Source organism: Drosophila serrata, unplaced genomic scaffold, assembly GCF_035046125.1.
Source record: "Drosophila serrata isolate PLE 108 unplaced genomic scaffold, ASM3504612v1 contig_171, whole genome shotgun sequence".
NCBI lineage: Eukaryota > Metazoa > Arthropoda > Insecta > Diptera > Drosophilidae > Drosophila > Drosophila serrata.
In genome coordinates this window covers 455,832-474,488 of record NW_028257069.1, presented here as the reverse complement: position 1 = coordinate 474,488, position 18,657 = coordinate 455,832, and the positions used below count along the sequence as shown (strand labels likewise).

The window sequence follows — 18,657 nt, the reverse complement described above, 5'->3', positions numbered from 1 at the left end:
CCACCAAGTCTTGCCTTTCCTCGTCTGTCTTCTGTTTTCTCCAGCCAATCCGCTGCTTCTTTGCTTCTTTGCTCTTTACCAGCCTGATTCGATACAATCTACATTTGGACGCTGCCACTCGGTTTCGTCGTCGTCACTCGCTGCTTCCGTGCCACTCGCCCTTTCTTCTTTACGCCTTGTGATGAAATTCTTTGCGCGTCTATTGCTGTCTCTGTCACTCGTTGACCAAATTGCGTGGCTTTTCCGAACTCTTAACCAGTTCCCAGTTTTTCAATTTGGCATCCACCTCACTGCACAGTGTTTTGTTAATTATATTTTATTAAGGTTCAAGTTGTCAAATGCTGGGCAATATCCTCGGTAGAGTCCCCAAAATTGCAGTGTCCTCTTTTAGAAAGTTGTAACACCGGCTTTGATTTAGTGATATTGTTTAATGCATTCAACTTGTAACTTAATTTAATCTTAATTTAACAAAACGTGGTTATCTTAATTTAGAACGTCCGAGCAAAACGAGATTCTAGCGGCGAATGCCTTTGCGAGGAGATGCCAGACTTTTCTGCAACCGATTACTCCTTTTTAGTATATTCTATCGAAGGGAATCAGAGACTTAGTATGTGAGTCCGCTTCTGGTAACTTTGGCCATCCTACCAACACTACCGGATCCCACGTGTACATATATGAGTGCGGAAGGCAATCAGTCCTCTGCACCTGTCAAGCAAAGGGAAGCACCGAACCTAAAAGAAGCTCTAGAGGGTGTCTAAACAATAGACCCCATCCCTCACAATAGCTAAGTACAGGAAAAAAGAAGCCAGCAACGAGACTTTGGACAACTTTGCAAACGAGCGAAGTAACGTAACAAGGGCTGCATTTATGTATGCCAATGCCAGAGTTGCCATTTATTTAAAATAACCTCTAACTCAAGCCGATGCGCAAAAGCGCTTTTTGAAAAACACTAACCATTGTTAGGCTTTATACTAAAACCTTATAACTGATATTGATTTATATCGAGCAAGCTATTGTGAATCAGTTATACGTAAATTAACCTAATTTCTCAATTTCTTCCATTTTTCTTAATTTACATGAGTCAATATAAATCGCAAATAAATACTTAATTCAAATATAGCTCAAATATTGGAAATAACAGAAAATTTGGAAACACCCAAAATGGGTTTAGTAGATACCCAAGTTGTTTATTCAACGGCAAACGTTGTTAAAAAAATAGATTCAGAAAAAGTTAATACAGACATGATAATAATATTGTTGTCGATCATTATAAATATCACGTTGTCAAATGCATTCATAAAAATATATAAATTAAACAATAAAAGAGATATCAAAGTCATGCCAATGACATAGACAAGATTAAAAAAATAAAGTGAAAATATATATAAATATATGTATATTTATATTGGCTAATAACATTTATGATTGTTGTAATAATTATTATTCTTAATAACAATAAAAACTGGAATGGAAGCTAACTTCGGCACGCAGAAGCTTATATACCTTATATAAAAATGCTCTGTTCGTGTCTACTTCCTTTATAGACTTGAAAAGTTCTGAAAAATGTAAGCCCAAATTTTGACACAACAGTTAAGGTTCCAGCTCGGTTATTGTCTACTTTTGATGTTGATAGCTTATCTGCGGTTGCGAATATAGTGCTGCGCACTCTACAGGCAGCCAGCCGAACTTCCAATACGTCTAGAAAATTCTGATTACATTTGATTCTCATTACAATGATTCTGGCTACGGTTCGAGCTAACAAGGACATAGCTTTAGCTCTTTCTTCATATCGAATAGCTGCGACATTGCTACCTGGTTGGAGGACTGCTCATTCAGCGCTGAAGTTGCCGTTGAACATGCAAATCATCGAGACTCCAACGTGTAACTTTTCCAGAGCATCTGGCATTGGAAAAGTATTGCAAAGATGTAAACTCATTGTTTGGGATGAATGCACGATGGCACACAAAAAATCGCTGGAGGCTCTCGCTCGATCATTGCGGGATTTGCATGGAGCTGTCCAACCATTTGGGAATGCGTTAATATTGCTCGCAGGGGATTTCAGCAAACGTTGCCTGTGATTTCCCGATCGACACCAGCTGACGAGATAAATGCTTGCCTGAAATATTATATATTGTGGCAACATGTACGTACATTACAGTTGAAGACGAATATGCGAGTCCAGTTACAGAACGATGACTCAGCCGACCTATTCTCACGAAAGCTACTGGACATTGGGAACGGAAAGCTGCCAGTCAAAGAGACGTCGAGAAAAATAGTATTGCCCGAGAATATCTGTAATTTAGTTACATCGAAGGAAGGACTTATCCAAAAAGTGTTCCCCGATATCCGAATAAATTATAGGGATCACGATTGGCTCAGTGGACGAGCGATTCTCGCTGCCAAAAACAAAGATGTATACCAGCTCAATCATGTAATCCAATCCAGCATAGAAACTGACGAAATTACATATAAGTCGATAGACACCGTTGAGGCAGAGGAAGCAGTTAATTACCCTACGGAATTTCTAAACTCACTTGATCTGCCTGGAATGCTACCACACATATTGAAATTGAAAATAATAATATAATAATATAATTTATATAATATATATAATAATATAATAATATAATAATATAATAATATAATAATATAATAATATAATAATATAATAATATAATAATATAATAATATAATAATATAATAATATATTATATATATTATATATATATATATATATTATATATATTATATATAATATATATATTATATATATTATATATAATATATATATTATATATAATATATATAATATATATATTATATATAATATATATAATATATATAATATATATAATATATATAATATATATAATATATATAATATATATAATATATATAATATATATAATATATATAATATATATAATATATATAATATATATAATATATATAATATATATAATATATATAATATATATAATATATATAATATATATAATATATATAATATATATAATATATATAATATATATAATATATATAATATATATAATTATATAATAATATATAATATATATAATATATATAATATATATAATATATATATATATATATAATATATATAATATATATAATATATATAATATATATAATATATATAATATATATAATATATATAATATATATAATATATATAATATATATAATATATATAATATAATAATATAATAATATACTAGCTGACCCGGCAGACTTCGTACTGCCTCATCGTGAGAGATTTTAATTTTTGTTTAAAAACTCTGGCGGTTATGTCATGTCTATCAACTGGTGTTTGGCTATGTAGTAATTCCTTCTTGATTTCGGACCATTTTGGGTTACATGTGAATGTAACAAATAAGTCTGGGCGGCCATAATGCCAGAAACTAAAGAGCGTAAAGGATCTGGTGGTGGGACCAATTGTGGCAATTTTACTTTGCCTTCAGCACAACATAATCCAGTAGATTCACCAGTGTATTTTAACGCCTTACAATATTTACAAATTGTTTTCATTTCCCCAATTGTTACTGATTTGTCGGCACAATAATCAATTGCCGGATCATAGTGGAATGCAGCTCGTTCAAGAATCACAGGAGCACTGCGTCTGCGGATTCGCTCAATTTCATTATGTCTAGCTTGCTGTTGTTGTGTTTGATGTGCACGAACTCGTTGCATTCTAAGCCTATCTCCTACATTGTCACTCACTAAAGAACGCAATTCTGACATAGCAATACGACTATTTTCTTGATCTCTCTGTCTCTGGTCATCAGTGCGGTTAGCACGTGAGGTAGCTCTTCGCACATTTGATTGACTACGACGACCTACGTTAGGTCGTCTTCTCCTCGGCATCGTAAATTGTAATTGAGAAAATTTCCCACTTATTTAGCAGTAAAGTGTCACTATCACAAAAAAGAGCACATTACTTGGAATGTCACTATCACAAAGGATCACCAAAGTAAAGAAAGTTCTCGCGCACGTAGCCACAAAGATAGAAGGATGCACTCATAGATATCGTAACTCGTAACACAATATAATATCGTAATACAATATTCTTTGTTTCTCCATTCTCCGCGTAAATATAAAGACTTTTTGGTTTTCCGACTCGTGAACACGCAACATATAATTGTCCGTGTGAAAAACAATCTTCATCCAAATCCAGACCACACAACTCCAGAGATTGACCTTGAGCTTTATTTATGGTCATTGCAAACGCCAAACGAATGGGAAACTGCAATCTCTTGAACTGCAACGGTGTATCTGTCGGGATCATAGGAATCCTAGGAATGAGGACATCTTCACCTTTGAAAGGACCACTTATGATCGTTGCTTCTACTATGTTGTTCATCAATTTCTTGACTGCGAGTCGCGTACCGTTGCAGAGTTTCGGCTGATTTATATTCCGGAGCATGATAATCGGCACACCTATTTTTAATTTCAATATGTGTGGTGGCATTCCAGGCAGATCAAGTGAGTTTAGAAATTCGGTAGGGTAATTAACTGCTTCCTCTGCTTCCACAACGGTATCTATCGACTTATATGTAATTTCGTCAGTTTCTATGCTTTTTTGGATTACATGATTGAGCTGGTAGACATCTTTGTTCTTGGCAGCGAGAATCGCTCGTCCACTGAGCCAATCGTGGTTCCTATAATTTATTCGGATATTGGGGAACACTTTTTGGATAAGTTCTTCCTTCGATGTAACTAAATTACAGAAATTCCCGGGCAATACTATTTTTCTCGACGTCTCATTGACTGGCAGCTTTCCGTTCCCAATGTCCAGTAGCTGTCGTGAGAATACGTCGGCTGAGTCATTGTTCTGTAACTGGACACGCATATTCGTCTTCAACTGTAATGTACGTACATGTTTCCACAATATAGAATATTTCAGGCAAGCATTTATCTCGTCAGCTGGTGTCGATCGGGAAATCACAGGCAACGTTTGTCTGAAATCCCCTGCGAGCAATATTAACGCGTTCCCATGCATTGCTCTCAGCCGCTCAGTCTCTCGGAAGGAGGCCCGTTCTTCGTCAGTCATATTCGTAATCTTACGTCTTTTTGCTTCTGTATTGCGAATACAACGACCCAATCTCGACTTTTTTGGTGGCATGACTTCGTTTCTTACTGAACCTGAACAAAAAATAAAATTTTTATCTCCAATTTCTTCTTTCAATATGTTTTTAATGTTTGACAGGAAATGCTTTGATTTGCTTGTAGAGGGCGCAGTAGTAGGGGCACGGGGAAACGCTAAAAAAATAGATATATTCGCAGCCGCAGATAAGCTATCAACATCAAAAGTAGTCAATAACCGAGCTGGAACCTCAACGCATGTTCTCTAAAAATTTGGGCATAAACGGTTCAGAACTTTTCAAGTTTCTTCTTTCAATATGTTTTGAATGTTTGACAGGAAATGCTTTGATTCAGCTGGCTGCCTGTAGATGGCGCAGCAGTAGGGTCACTTGGAAACGCTAAGGGTGGACTACCCCTAACATTTAGGGGGATGAAAAATAGATGTTGGCCTATTCTCATATATACCGGATAAGCACAAAAAATTTCATCAAAATCGGTCAAGCCGTTTCGGAGGAGTAAGGGCACGAAAACTGTGACACGAGAATTTTATATATTAGATATAAATCAGCCGAAACTCTGCAACGGTACGCGACTCGTAGTCAAGAAATTGATGAACAACGTAGTAGAAGCAACGCTCATGACTGGTCCTTTCAAAGGTGAAGATTTCCTCATTCTAGGATTCCTCTGATCCCGACTGATACACCGTTCCAGTTTAAGAGATTGCAGTTTCCCATTCGCTTGGCGTGCAATGACCATTAATAAAGCTCAAGGTCAATCTCTGGAGTTGTGTGGTCTAGATTTGGATGCAGATTGTTTTTCACACGGACAATTATATGTTGCGTGTTCCCGTGTCGAGAAACCAGATAGTCTTTATATTTACGCGGAGAATGGAGAAACGATGAATATTGTATACCCACAAGTATTACAGATTGAAAATTATTCTTTTTTGTTTGACTTATTTCTTATGCGTGCAACCACAATATGCCACAGAGAAACGTGGCAGGGTACAGCTAGTATAATATAAAACTAAACTATATAAATGTATATAAATATTTATATTTATATAAATATTATATTTATATTTATATAAATACTAGCCGGCCCGTCCCTGCTTCGCACGGGAATTAAACATTACATTTAGATTAGTCAATTTTAACACATTCATAATAATAATAATAATATGACACATATTCATCCTTTTTTTTCAATTATTGAGTTCATTACATTTATTTAGTTAGTGCTTCTCTGTAAACAATATTTGATGTTGTTTTATTTTGTGGCAGCAAAATAAATTGATTTTCAGGGGCTCCGACTCGCGATAGACCAACATACAGTTGACCATGAGTAAAACATTTATTTCGCAGATCGATCCCTACTAATTCGAAGGTTTGGCCTTGGGACTTGTTAATTGTTAATGCGAAAGATGTTTTTACCGGAAATTGAAGCCGTTTAAATGGGATTGGCCGATCAGTTGGGATCATCGGTATCCTCGGTATATGAGCTAGTTGACCACTTGCTGGGCCAGTGATAATATTTGCTACTATTAAATTGTCCTTTAACTCCTTAATAAGCAGCCTCGTCCCATTTCACATGCTCGGAGGGTTTAAATTTCTTAAAAGCATGATTGGGATTCCGATTTTTAACGCCAATTCATGGGGTGGCAGTCCAGAAGGGTTCAACGAATTTAAAAATTCCTGTATATAATTGACTGCATCTTCAATATTCGTTACAGTGTCAATCGATTTGTATGTTTTTGTTTGGCCGGGGACTTTTTGAACAATCAGATTATTTATTTCATTGACAGTATCATTCTTAGGTGATACTATAGCCCGAGAACACAGCCAATGGAAGTCTCTTTCGTGCAAATTCTCGATATCAGGGTATACAGAATCTATTAAATTTTCCAAATTATGGAGTATTTGGCCTAGAGACTCATCCAGAAGAATGTCACAATGACCGCTTAAATTTGGAGTTGGAAAAATTCCTTCCCCAAGTTTTAGCAGTTGCTGTGGGAAATCGCTATCAGTGATTCCATGAAGATGAGCTCTCATATTTGTCCTTAATTTTAACGTTTCAATCGTAGTCCATATGGGAGAAGATTTCAAGCATGCCTTGATGCTATCTGCTCGCGTGCCTCTGTTAATAACGGGGAGAGTCTGTCGAAAATCTCCAGCAAATACAAAAGCAATCCCGCCCAAGTCTGCAGAGGAGTTCCTTAGATCCTGTAAGGTTCTGTTCACGGCCTCTATATGTCCTCTATGGCTCATCGTGCATTCGTCCCACATAATCAATGATGCCTCTTGTAGTAATTTACCAATAGGTCCATTTTTGTGTATTGAACATGTAGATTGTTGTTCAAGATTGACGGATAGTGGAAGTTTAAAAGTAGAATGAGCAGTTTTACCATCCTTCAAAAGAGTTGCAGCATTCATCACAGCATCCCGCAAATGGATATATTCCTCGGACCGAAGTTTCGTCTGATTCAATCTAAGGGGCCTGACAGTATATGCAGACCTGATGCATCCGGCCAATAACGACATTCGATTCGAGCTGTAATCAATAGTTGGATTATATCTGATCTTCTGCAAGCTGTAAACGCGCTTCAGCTACCCTTGCCCTGTCGCGTTCATTATTTTGAGAGTGAATCAAATCGATTGCTGCAGAACGCGACTGTCTAACTCTTAATCGTTTTTTCTCAAGCCTATCTGCTCGTCTTTCTGCTGATTCTTCCTTGTGCATCTGCATTGCTCTCAGCCGCTCAGTCTCTCGGATGGAGGCCCGTTCTTCGCCAGTTATATTCGTAATCTTACGTCTTTTTGCTTCTGTATTACGATTACGACGACCCAAACTCTACTTCTTGGGTGGCAGGACTTCGTTTCTTACTGAACCTGAACAAAAAAATAAAATTTTTATCTCCAATTCCTTATTTCAATATGTTTTGAATGTTTGACAGGAAATGCTTTGGCTGCCTGTAGAGGGCGGTAGATGTAAGGTAGTTTTTTGTTTTTTTTTTAACACCTTGGATTACGTTATCTTAATTTTAGTAAGGATGCCAATTTTTTTTTTAAATGAAATATAGCCTATGACACTCAGGAATGATGTAGCTTTCCAACAGTGAAAGAATTTTTCAAATCTGCCAAGTACTTTCGGAGCCTATTCAATTCATACAAACAAACTTACATTACCTCTTTATATAATAGTATAGATATTTTTAATTGTATTAATATCTCGATCGTTCCTATGGGAGCTATAGGATATAGTAATCCGATTTTCACAAAATGTACACAAAATTGAAGGGTAATATAAAATGGGTATATCTCAGAGTTGATCACATTATGTTGTAAACTAGAAGTGTTATAATTTTTTTTGTAAGAATTTTCCGATCATTCCAATGGCAGCTATGTACATATATGATATAGTCGTCCGATGCAGCCAGTTCCGACATATATACAAGTGAGAGAAGACTAACTACTATGTTTCATTTATATAGATTCAAAACTAAGAGAACAGTTTGCGTAGAAACGGACAGACGGACATGGCTAGATCGACTCGGCTCTTGATCCTGATCTTGATATATACTTTATATGGTCGGAGGTGCCTCCTTCACTGCGTTGCAAACTTCTGACTGAAATTAAAATACCCTGCAAGGGTATAAAAACAATTAAGTAATACCTGATTTCATTTCTTTCACATATACATATGTACATATTATATTTACAGTTTTACATTCACAGATTTGCAGTTGTTCTCTATATCTAACGATTGTTCCTATGGGAGCAAAGTGATAAGTAGTCTGATTTTCATGAAATTTTACAAAGTAATATAAAATGACTTTATCTCAAATCGAATTCTGTTTAAAACTAAAAAAGTTTTAATTTTTTAATTGTATTAAATTCTCGATCGTTTTTATGGGAGCTATAGGATATAGTAGTCAGATTTTCATAAATTTTACCAACAATTTTATGGTAATATAAAATGGCTATATCTCTAATTTGATCACATTCTGTTGTAAGCTAAAAATTTTATTATTTCGTTTGTAAGAATTTTCCGATCATTCCAATGCCACCTATATGATATAGTCGTCCGATGCGGCCTGTTCCGACATACATATATACGAGTGAGGGTATATAGAAGACTAACTACAAAGATTCAGTCAGATAGCTTTTAAACTGAGAGATTAGTAGAAACGGACAGACGGACAGACGAACATGGCTAGATCGGATCGGCTGTTGATCCTGATCAAGAATATATATTGTAGTATAGTGTAATAAGTAACATGTAGAGTAGTGTATGCATATATGGGTTCATATTGCACAACATAAATATACAAAAGGGCATTGCCTTTGTCACTCATCGACAGCGTGCCAAGTACCTAAATACGTTTCAAGTGCAAACGTAATACGAGATGCACTTAATGCATTACTCGCATAAGAGCCGAGTCAGCATAGTTCTTACGCTGACCGCTCATATACATATGTGTACATATATGCATGCGCGACTCTCTCATTTGACTTTACATACTTTACTCTACTTATATATAATATATACTTTACTTATGTATAATGTAAAACGGCTGCTCTGCCGCTGCGCCGACAGCTAGCAAGCCTTAGTCTAAGATTCAATGAAACATTAATAAAAGACAAGCCGAACCAATCGGTTCAACAAACAAATCCGTAGTGAAAGTTATTTCAGAAGGAACACACAACATGGTGACCGTGACAAAGTCCTCTGGGACTTAGGACAAGCTGGACAATCCAACAGGAGCAGCAGCAACATAAGCAACAAAATAAATAACAGCAACACCTAGCTTGGCAGTTTGGCAGCGACGACGACGGCAACTACGTGGGAATAATTAAAATCAAAAATAATAAGTCTTAGTGAGTAGAGTATGCGATGGTACGAGGGGGTCAAAAGAACAAGATAAATAAGAGAATAGCACACATAAAGTGGCTATTATACGCTCAACCAACGCCGCCCGCATGGTCGACGGCCTAAAAATTGCAAAACGAGCTACATTTTTAAAAGAAACCCTACTAAACAAAGTACCGAAAGTCGCAACTCACTCAGACAATAAAATACATATTATAAATGAAAAATTAAAATCCAAACCTAATATTCCAAAGCCACTACAGAAAAAACAGAAGAGCTGCCCAAACGACTGCCCTGGACCCTTCTATTCTGTAACATGCAATTATGCATGTACAACGAGGAAACTAGCCAAGACCAGTGCGAAGACCAGCACCGGCACCGCCTGAGCCAATAGGCCCCGGACGTCAGTAGCAGAGCGATAGCGAGAGGGGCAAACCGCCACTTTCGCCTACGAAGGAGCGTCAGCGTAGCCAACCGGCGACGACCAGCTGATGCAGAGGATGCAGCGGGCACCATTATATATATATATGATATAAAATAAAACCATTGTAAAATCGTGCGGAACCTTCTCCGCTCGGTTAGAAGTATAGCCCGTAAAGCTATACGAAAAATAGGCAGGACGCATGTAAAAAAAAAAATATTCAAATATGACAAATGAAACAAAAAAAATAAGCAAGATTAGATGAAAAGTAACGCTATAAGTAAATTCAGTAAGGAAGTAAATGATAAGTATAATTATAAAAATAATTTTTGCGAAACCACAATGGGTTTAGTAGACGTTAAGTCAGTGGACTCCACTGCTAACGTAATAAATAAGGTACAATCAAACGAAACTGATATGGAATTTGTAAATATAATGCTAGTAATATTTGTTGTTATAATGTGCGCCAATTGTTTTTACAAAATATATAAACTACACAACAGATGCCTAAAGAAAAGGTATATGAGCCGAGCGAATGACTTGGACAAAATTTAAAAAAAAAAAAATTTTCTTTATAAATCAGAACAAGCACACATCCAACAATTATTAACTAAGCAAAATATAGCGAAATGTACCTAAATAAGTAACAAAAAAAAAAATAAAGAAAATGAAATAAAAATAAATAAATATAATTGAAACATAATATATATGTATGACCACACAAATAGCAAAAAAAAAAAAAAAAAATCAAAAGTAGATAAAGAATAGATAGCACCCAACGTTAGATAGTGTAAATGTTATGATGGTGTCAAAAACTAATTCATAACCATACTATAATGGAATGGAATGAATTAACAAAAGAACTATCAAACATTAGATCAGAATTCGATAAATCATACAAGTCTCTAACACAGAATAGGCCTATACAAAAAACTACAGTTGAGAAACACGTAGAAGTATTAGTCAAATGCTTCAATGAAGCACGAACACTAATATACGAACATAGAGATAGATTCACTCAAGATCACTGGTCACAAGTATCAAAGTATTTGATCAGACTACGATCTAATTTAACGGCCATAAGACAAAAGTTTGAGCTTGAAATAACTATACCGAATATTCTCAATACTTCGATTGAAACTGGTGAAGAATCAGAGTCTAAAGAAGTTATTGATATTGACCAACACGGTCTTGACGAGGAAGATATTAACAATCTCACTATCCCAGCTATATTAATGTCTGAATTTGACAAGACAATAGACTCAGACAGTAGCTCGAGCATAGTTGAAGAAAAATATATCAACATGGCAAAATCAAATATCGATTTTATAAACAATGCATCTAAGCTTATACCACCATTCGATGGTAAGGCAGAAAATTTAACAAGTTTTCTCGATGCACTTGAAATAATAGAATCGATAAAAGGCGAACACGAGCAATTAGCTATTTCAATAATAAAACAAGAAAGGAAGCTAACTTCGGCACGCCGAAGTTTATATACCCTTGCAGATAGAACTTCTATGAATAGGAATCCATACAATATAAATTATATATATTTGTGTTAAAAAGCAATGAAGTAATACCTGCTTTCATTTCATTCACCTATACATATTATATTTGCAGTTTTACATTCACTGATTTGCATTTTTCCTCCACATCAAACGATCGTTTGTATGGCACCTATATGATATAGTCGTCCGTTTTCATGAAATTTGACACAAAATTTAAGACTTATATAAAATGGCTATACCTCAAATTTGATGAAAATCAGTTGAAAACTGAAAAAGTTATGAATTTAATTGTATTAATTTCTCGATCATTCCTATGGGAGCTTTATGATATAGTAATCCGATTTTCATAAAATTTTGTGCAAAACTGTAGAGTATAGTAAAATGGCTATATCTCAAATTTGATCCAATTCTATTGAAAACTGAAAAAGTTAAAATTTTTTTTGTAAAAATTTTCCGATCATTCCTCTGGCAGCTATATGATATAGCCGTCCGATCCGGCCCGTTCCGACATATATACGAGTGAGAGTATATAGAAGGCTAACTACAAAGTTTCATTCAGATAGCTTCAAAACTGAGAGACTAGTTTGCGTAGAAACGGACAGACGGACAGAAGGACAGACGGACAGACGAACAGACGGACAGACGGACATGGCTAGATCGACTCGGCTGTTGATCCTGTTCAAGAATATATATACTTTATATAGTCGGAGGTGCCTCCTTCACTGCGTTGCAAACTTCTGACTGAAATTATAATAACCAGCAAGGGTATAAAAAAACAAAGCTAAAAGGTGTCGCCAGAAACTTGGTAGGAAATGAAACAACAATATCAGAACTCATTTCCGGAATAAAAAGCAATGTCAAAGGCGAAACTGTAGAGGTATTAACAGCCAAGTTGATGAATCTACAGCAACGCAATAAAACTGCTAACCAATATACAACAGAGGTTGAGCAGATGACAAAAGCTTTGGAAAGTGCATATATAACGGACGGCCTTCCACTAGCGTTAGCCAGAAGTTATTCCACACAGTCTGCAGTAAAAGCCATATCAAAGAATTGCGCAATTGATAAGGTAAAACTTATCATGCAGGCTGACACTTTTAACACCATGAATGAAGCCATATCGAAATTTGTCAATAGTTGCACAGAAGCAACTGGACAGCAAAATACTGTAATATACTATAACAATTAGCCACAGCGCGGCGGAAACCGCGGACGTGGAAACTTCAGAGGGAACTATCGTGGTCGTAGTAATAATAACTACAACAACTTCAATAGTTCCAATAATAACGATAATAATAGAAGAGGTCGATATATAGGAAACAATCGAGGACGTGGTAACTCAAATCGAGGCCACAATAATCTTAATAATGTGAGAGTAGCCCAAAATACATCGGGAAACTCTCAAGTCCCTTTAAATACCCAGCAGTAGAGAATGTAACGGTTCATGCGATCAATCTCAGTCAGAATATATTTGTCAATTTTATTAATGTAACAACAGGGAAAGAACTGGTGTTTCTAGTAGACACGGGTGCAGACATATCAATACTCAAAGAAACTTCTGATGTCTACAATGACATAAACGTTAACCATATAATAGATATAAAAGGAATAAGTAATGAGATTACAAAATCAAAAGGGTTAACTTCTATTGAGATACAGACAAATAAATATATAATCCCACACGATTTTCATATCGTGGATTTACATTTTGCTATTCCATGTGATGGCATATTAGGAATCGATTTCATAAAGAAATACAACTGTCAATTAGACTTCAAGCCATCTGAAGATTGGCTTATAATAAGACCTGATAACCTTAAATTCCCAATTTATGTTCCAGTAACATACAATTCTGGCAACAACTCAATACTTCTGCCAGCAAGATCCCAAGTTATCAGAAAAATTCGATTAAATTCCCAAGAAGACAGTGTACTGATTCCAAATCAAGAAATTAAACATAGCTAGTACCATTGTAACAACAAAAAATGCATTCATAAGAATACTTAATACTACATATACAGATCAAGTAGTCAGTACAAGTAACCTAGCATATGAATCACTTTCGAACTACGAAGTAGTCAAAACCAATAATGGAAACAGAGAAACGACTGTATTATCTCAATTATCAAAGAACTTTCCTTCACAATTCAAGTCACAACTTTCAAGCTTATGCACCAAATACAGTGATATATTCGGATTGGAAACAGAACCAATCAGTACAAATAATTTCTACAAACAAAAACTGAGATTAAAAGACGATGAACCAGTATACGTCAAAAATTATAGAAGCCCACACAGTCAGGTGAACGAGATACAAAAGCAAGTCGGAAAATTGATCACCGACGGAATTGTAGAACCTTCTGTATCTGAATACAATAGCCCATTATTACTTGTCCCAAAAAAATCACCTCCCGGTTCACATTCAAAGAAATGGCGATTAGTAATTGACTATCGTCAAATAAACAAAAAATTATTGTCCGATAAATTTCCACTCCCTAGAATTGACGATATTTTAGATCAACTAGGGCGAGCAAAATATTTTTCATGCCTTGACCTTACGTCAGGATTTCACCAAAAATCTTCTCGAGATATAACGTCATTTTCAACAAGCACAGGCTCGTATCGTTTCACGCGATTGCCTTTCGGTTTAAAAATAGCGCCTAATTCATTTCAGAGGATGATGACTATTGCATTCTCTGGATTAGAACCTTCACAAGCATTCCTTTATATGGATGACTTAATAGTTATAGGTTGTTCCGAAAAGCATATGCTTAAAAACCTAACAGACGTTTTTGAGAAATGCAGGAAATACAATCTAAAGTTACATCCAGAAAAATGTTCATTTTTCATGCATGAGGTGACTTTTCTAGGTCATAAATGCACAGACACAGGAATACTTCCAGATGACAAGAAATATGACGTCATCATGAATTATCCAGTGCCGCACAATGCGGATAGCGCTAGACGTTTTGTAGCTTTTTGCAACTATTATAGAAGATTCATCAAAAACTTCGCCGAATATTCACGGCACATAACTAGATTATGTAAAAAGAATGTTCCCTTTGAATGGACAGTTGAATTCCAAAACGTATTCAAATATTTAAAAGCAAAACTAATGGAACCAACATTATTACAATACCCCGACTTTAATTTTGTATAATTACGGATGCAAGCAAACAAGCATGTGGAGCGGTTTTAACTCAAAACCATAATGGACTCCAACTTCCCATTGCTTATGCTTCTAGATCATTTACTAAAGGAGAAAGTAATAAGTGTACTACTGAGCAGGAATTAGCTGCAATACACTGGGCAATATTACATTTTAGACCATATATATATGGAAAACATTTCACTATAAAAACAGACCATAGACCCTTAATATATCTTTTTTCCATGATCAATCCTAGTTCTAAACTGACACATACATATGAGGCTAGAATTAGAAGAATATGATTTCACAGTTGAATATTTAAAGGGAAAAGACAACTATGTAGCTGATGCGTTATCAAGAATAGCCATCAAAGAATTACAAAATATAACTGGAAATATAAATAAAGTCACTACAAGATACCAAAATAGACAGAAAATTCCGCGCGGAAAATAAAGAAATAGAATTGCCAACGCAATCTTTAAGTACAGCTTCTAGGCCCAACGTATACGAAGTCATAAACAATGACAAAGTACGTAAAGTAGTGACATTGCACGTAAAAAATATGTTATGTTCATTTAAACATGGCAAAAAAATTACTACAAGATACGATGTTAGCGATCTATATACCAATGGAACTCTAGACTTAGGTCAATTTTTCCAAAGGCTTGAACTGCAAGCCGGTATAAATGAAATCAGCCAACTCAAAGTGGCACCGTGGGAAAATATCTTTGAATATATTTCAATAGATAATTTCAAATTAATGGGCAATAAAATATTGAAAACACTAAGAGTAGCGCTACTCAACCCGGTGACCCTAATAGATAAACAAAAAGAAAAAGAAGCCATTCTGTCTAATTTTCATGACGATCCCATACAAGGAGGTCATACAGGCATTAAAGACATTACTTTTGGAAAAATATGACTCGTGATATCACTGAGTACATAAGAAAATGTCAGAAATGCCAGAAAGCCAAAATAACTAAACATAGTAAGGCCCCACTAACAATAACAGATACCCCAATAAATGCTTTCGACAGAGTGATAGTGGACACTATTGGTCCGCTACCAAAATCAGAAAATGGTAACGAGTATGCAGTCACTTTAATATGTGACTTAACTAAATATTTAGTTGCAATACCAGTACCATCGCTAAAGCAATATTTGAATCTTTTATTCTGAAGTACGGTCCAATGAAGACGTTCATTACGGACATGGGAACAGAATACAAGAATTCAATTATAGACAATTTGTGCAAACATTTAAATATTAAAAATATAACATCAACAGCACACCACCATCAGACCGTTGGAACAATAGAACGAAGTCATAGAACATTTAATGAATACATACGATCTTATATATCGGTTGATAAAACTGATTGGGACGTATGGCTTCAATACGTTGTCTTTTGTTTCAACACAACACCCTCTATGGCACATAATTATTGTCCATATGAATTAGTATTCGGTAAACGAAGTAATTTACCGCAACACTTTAATAGCATAGATAGCATAGAAACAATATATAATATAGACGATTATGCTAAGGAGAGTAAATACAGATTGGAAGCAGCTTATAAAAGAGCTAGAGTAATGATAGAAGATCATAAGAATAAAACGAAAGTACTATATGATCAGAAAGTAAACAATATAGATATATCAGTAGCAAATAAAGTTTTACTAAGAAATGAAACAGGTCATAAGTTAGATTATAAATATATATATATATATATATATATATATATATATAAAAAAAAAAAATATTATGATAATAAGAAATAAAATAACTCCATGAAATTACGTTATTTTTCAAAAGGAGGGAGATGTAGTATAGTGTAATAAGTAACATGTAGAGTAGTGTATGCATATATGAGTTCATATTGCACAACATAAATATACAAAAGGGCATTGCCTTTGTCACTCATCGACAGCGTGCCAAGTACCTAAATACGTTTCAAGTGCAAACGTAATACGAGATGCATTTAATGCATTACTCGCATAAGAGCCGAGTCAGCATAGTTCTTACGCTGACCGCTCATATACATATGTGTACATATATGCATGCGCGACTCTCTCATTTGACTTTACATACTTTACTCTACTTATATATAATATATACTTTACTTATGTATAATGTAAAACGGCTGCTCTGTCGCTGCGCCGACAGCTAGCAAGCCTTAGTCTAAGATTCAATGAAACATTAATAAAAGACAAGCCGAACCAATCGGTTCAACAAACAAATCCGTAGTGAAAGTTATTTCAGAAGGAACACACAACAATATACTTTATATGGCCGGAGGTGCCTCCTTCACTGCGTTGCAAACTTCTGACTGAAATTATAATATTCTGGGTTCTAGTCGAAATTTTTGGGTACGGTACCAAGAAAAATAGTGATAGCATGTGGTCTGATGATTTGGGTATCGCCAATGAAACGACGTAACCACAGCAGCTTCTTGTCTCTTGACAAGTTATTTTTATTGTTTTTGGCTAAAGTCGCAAAGGATTTTAAAAATACTTTCTTGTTATTTTCTGGTTTTCGTACTTTTAAAATTGTGTTTTTGCGCACTTTCACTTACCCTGTTGGCTTTCGTATAAACAGATTGCGTTAATATCATCGCCCGTGAGAGTTGCGACACTTATAAAGATGATGGTCAATCTATTTTTTATCCGTCCAGACCAAAACCAACTTTAAAACATGAGTTTTGCTACTTCATATGCATATGCAAGCCTAGTAAAATAATTGATCGCTTTATCTCTTAAACGAAAGGGAAAGAGTTATTTTAAAGGATTGACATAAAGTCGGGCTAGAGCAATTTCTTGCGCCTCCAAATTATCTAAAAAGTTGGAAATAACACTGTTTTTTTTTTGGTACATAATCTCATTTCTAAAAATGCAAACTATTCTATTTGCACCAAATATCTTTGAAAATGGTCCTCAGCTTCTCAACAAGTCATATGACCTCGACATTTGTATACCTGTACTATTTCGCGGAGCTCCAGCTGAAAAACAAATATATTCATACTTGATATAATGTGTCCTGAAGATGTCTTGTTGAAGTTTCCATTATTATCTGCTTTAGATTCCGAAGTATGCAATATATTGTCTATACTAAATATACTTAATTGATTTATCTTTTTAATTGTTATACTTTCGTCACTTCTATCACACATATTATTTTTGAGTTTTTGTATTTATCCGAAAAAATTTCTTCGCATTGGTTGATTGATTGAATATTATTATTAATTTTAAAAATCGATCTTAACGACTTAGCTCCACCCAAATGTCACACTTTGCGATTCTGGTTGTCTACGTGATAATGAAAATCTTCATCCCCATCACAGTCAACAACCAATCAATCTGGAATTGATTTGTTTACTCTACTTTATACATAGATATAAGCATACATACATAGATATAAGCACACATAAAAAGTAATGTGCCTCGACAATTCAATTCCCTGTACAGTATTATTATGGTAGTAAATGCATATACATATGTACATATGTATGTACATATGTCGTCGGTTTTGTTAAGTCTACTGTTATTTACGTGTATAGATAAAAAGAAAAAAAACGTACTTCAAAAACCTTTTGGGAACTTGCA

General features: G+C 35.0%; 2 long non-coding RNA genes and 1 other non-coding gene across 3 annotated transcripts in view; all 3 read right to left on the bottom strand.

Moving 5' to 3' along the window:
- LOC110178692 (uncharacterized) overlaps positions 1-18,216 on the bottom strand; it is a 33,394-nt gene extending 15,178 nt beyond the window's left edge. The window contains exons 1-2 of the transcript XR_015270450.1: positions 18,077-18,216; positions 17,631-17,809 (exon numbers count right to left, since the gene is read on the bottom strand). This is a non-coding gene — a transcript (uncharacterized LOC110178692). The remainder of the gene's footprint in view (positions 1-17,630; positions 17,810-18,076) is intronic.
- LOC147644475 (uncharacterized) lies at positions 4,046-5,557 on the bottom strand. The gene is made up of 2 exons (XR_015270453.1): positions 4,898-5,557; positions 4,046-4,819 (listed from the first exon to the last, which is right to left on the bottom strand). It is a non-coding gene; the product is annotated as an uncharacterized LOC147644475 (long non-coding RNA).
- On the bottom strand, positions 6,298-8,269 carry LOC147644474 (uncharacterized). The gene is made up of 2 exons (XR_015270451.1): positions 7,714-8,269; positions 6,298-7,653 (listed from the first exon to the last, which is right to left on the bottom strand). It is a non-coding gene; the product is annotated as an uncharacterized LOC147644474 (long non-coding RNA).
- Positions 18,217-18,657: the final 441 nt, after the last annotated feature.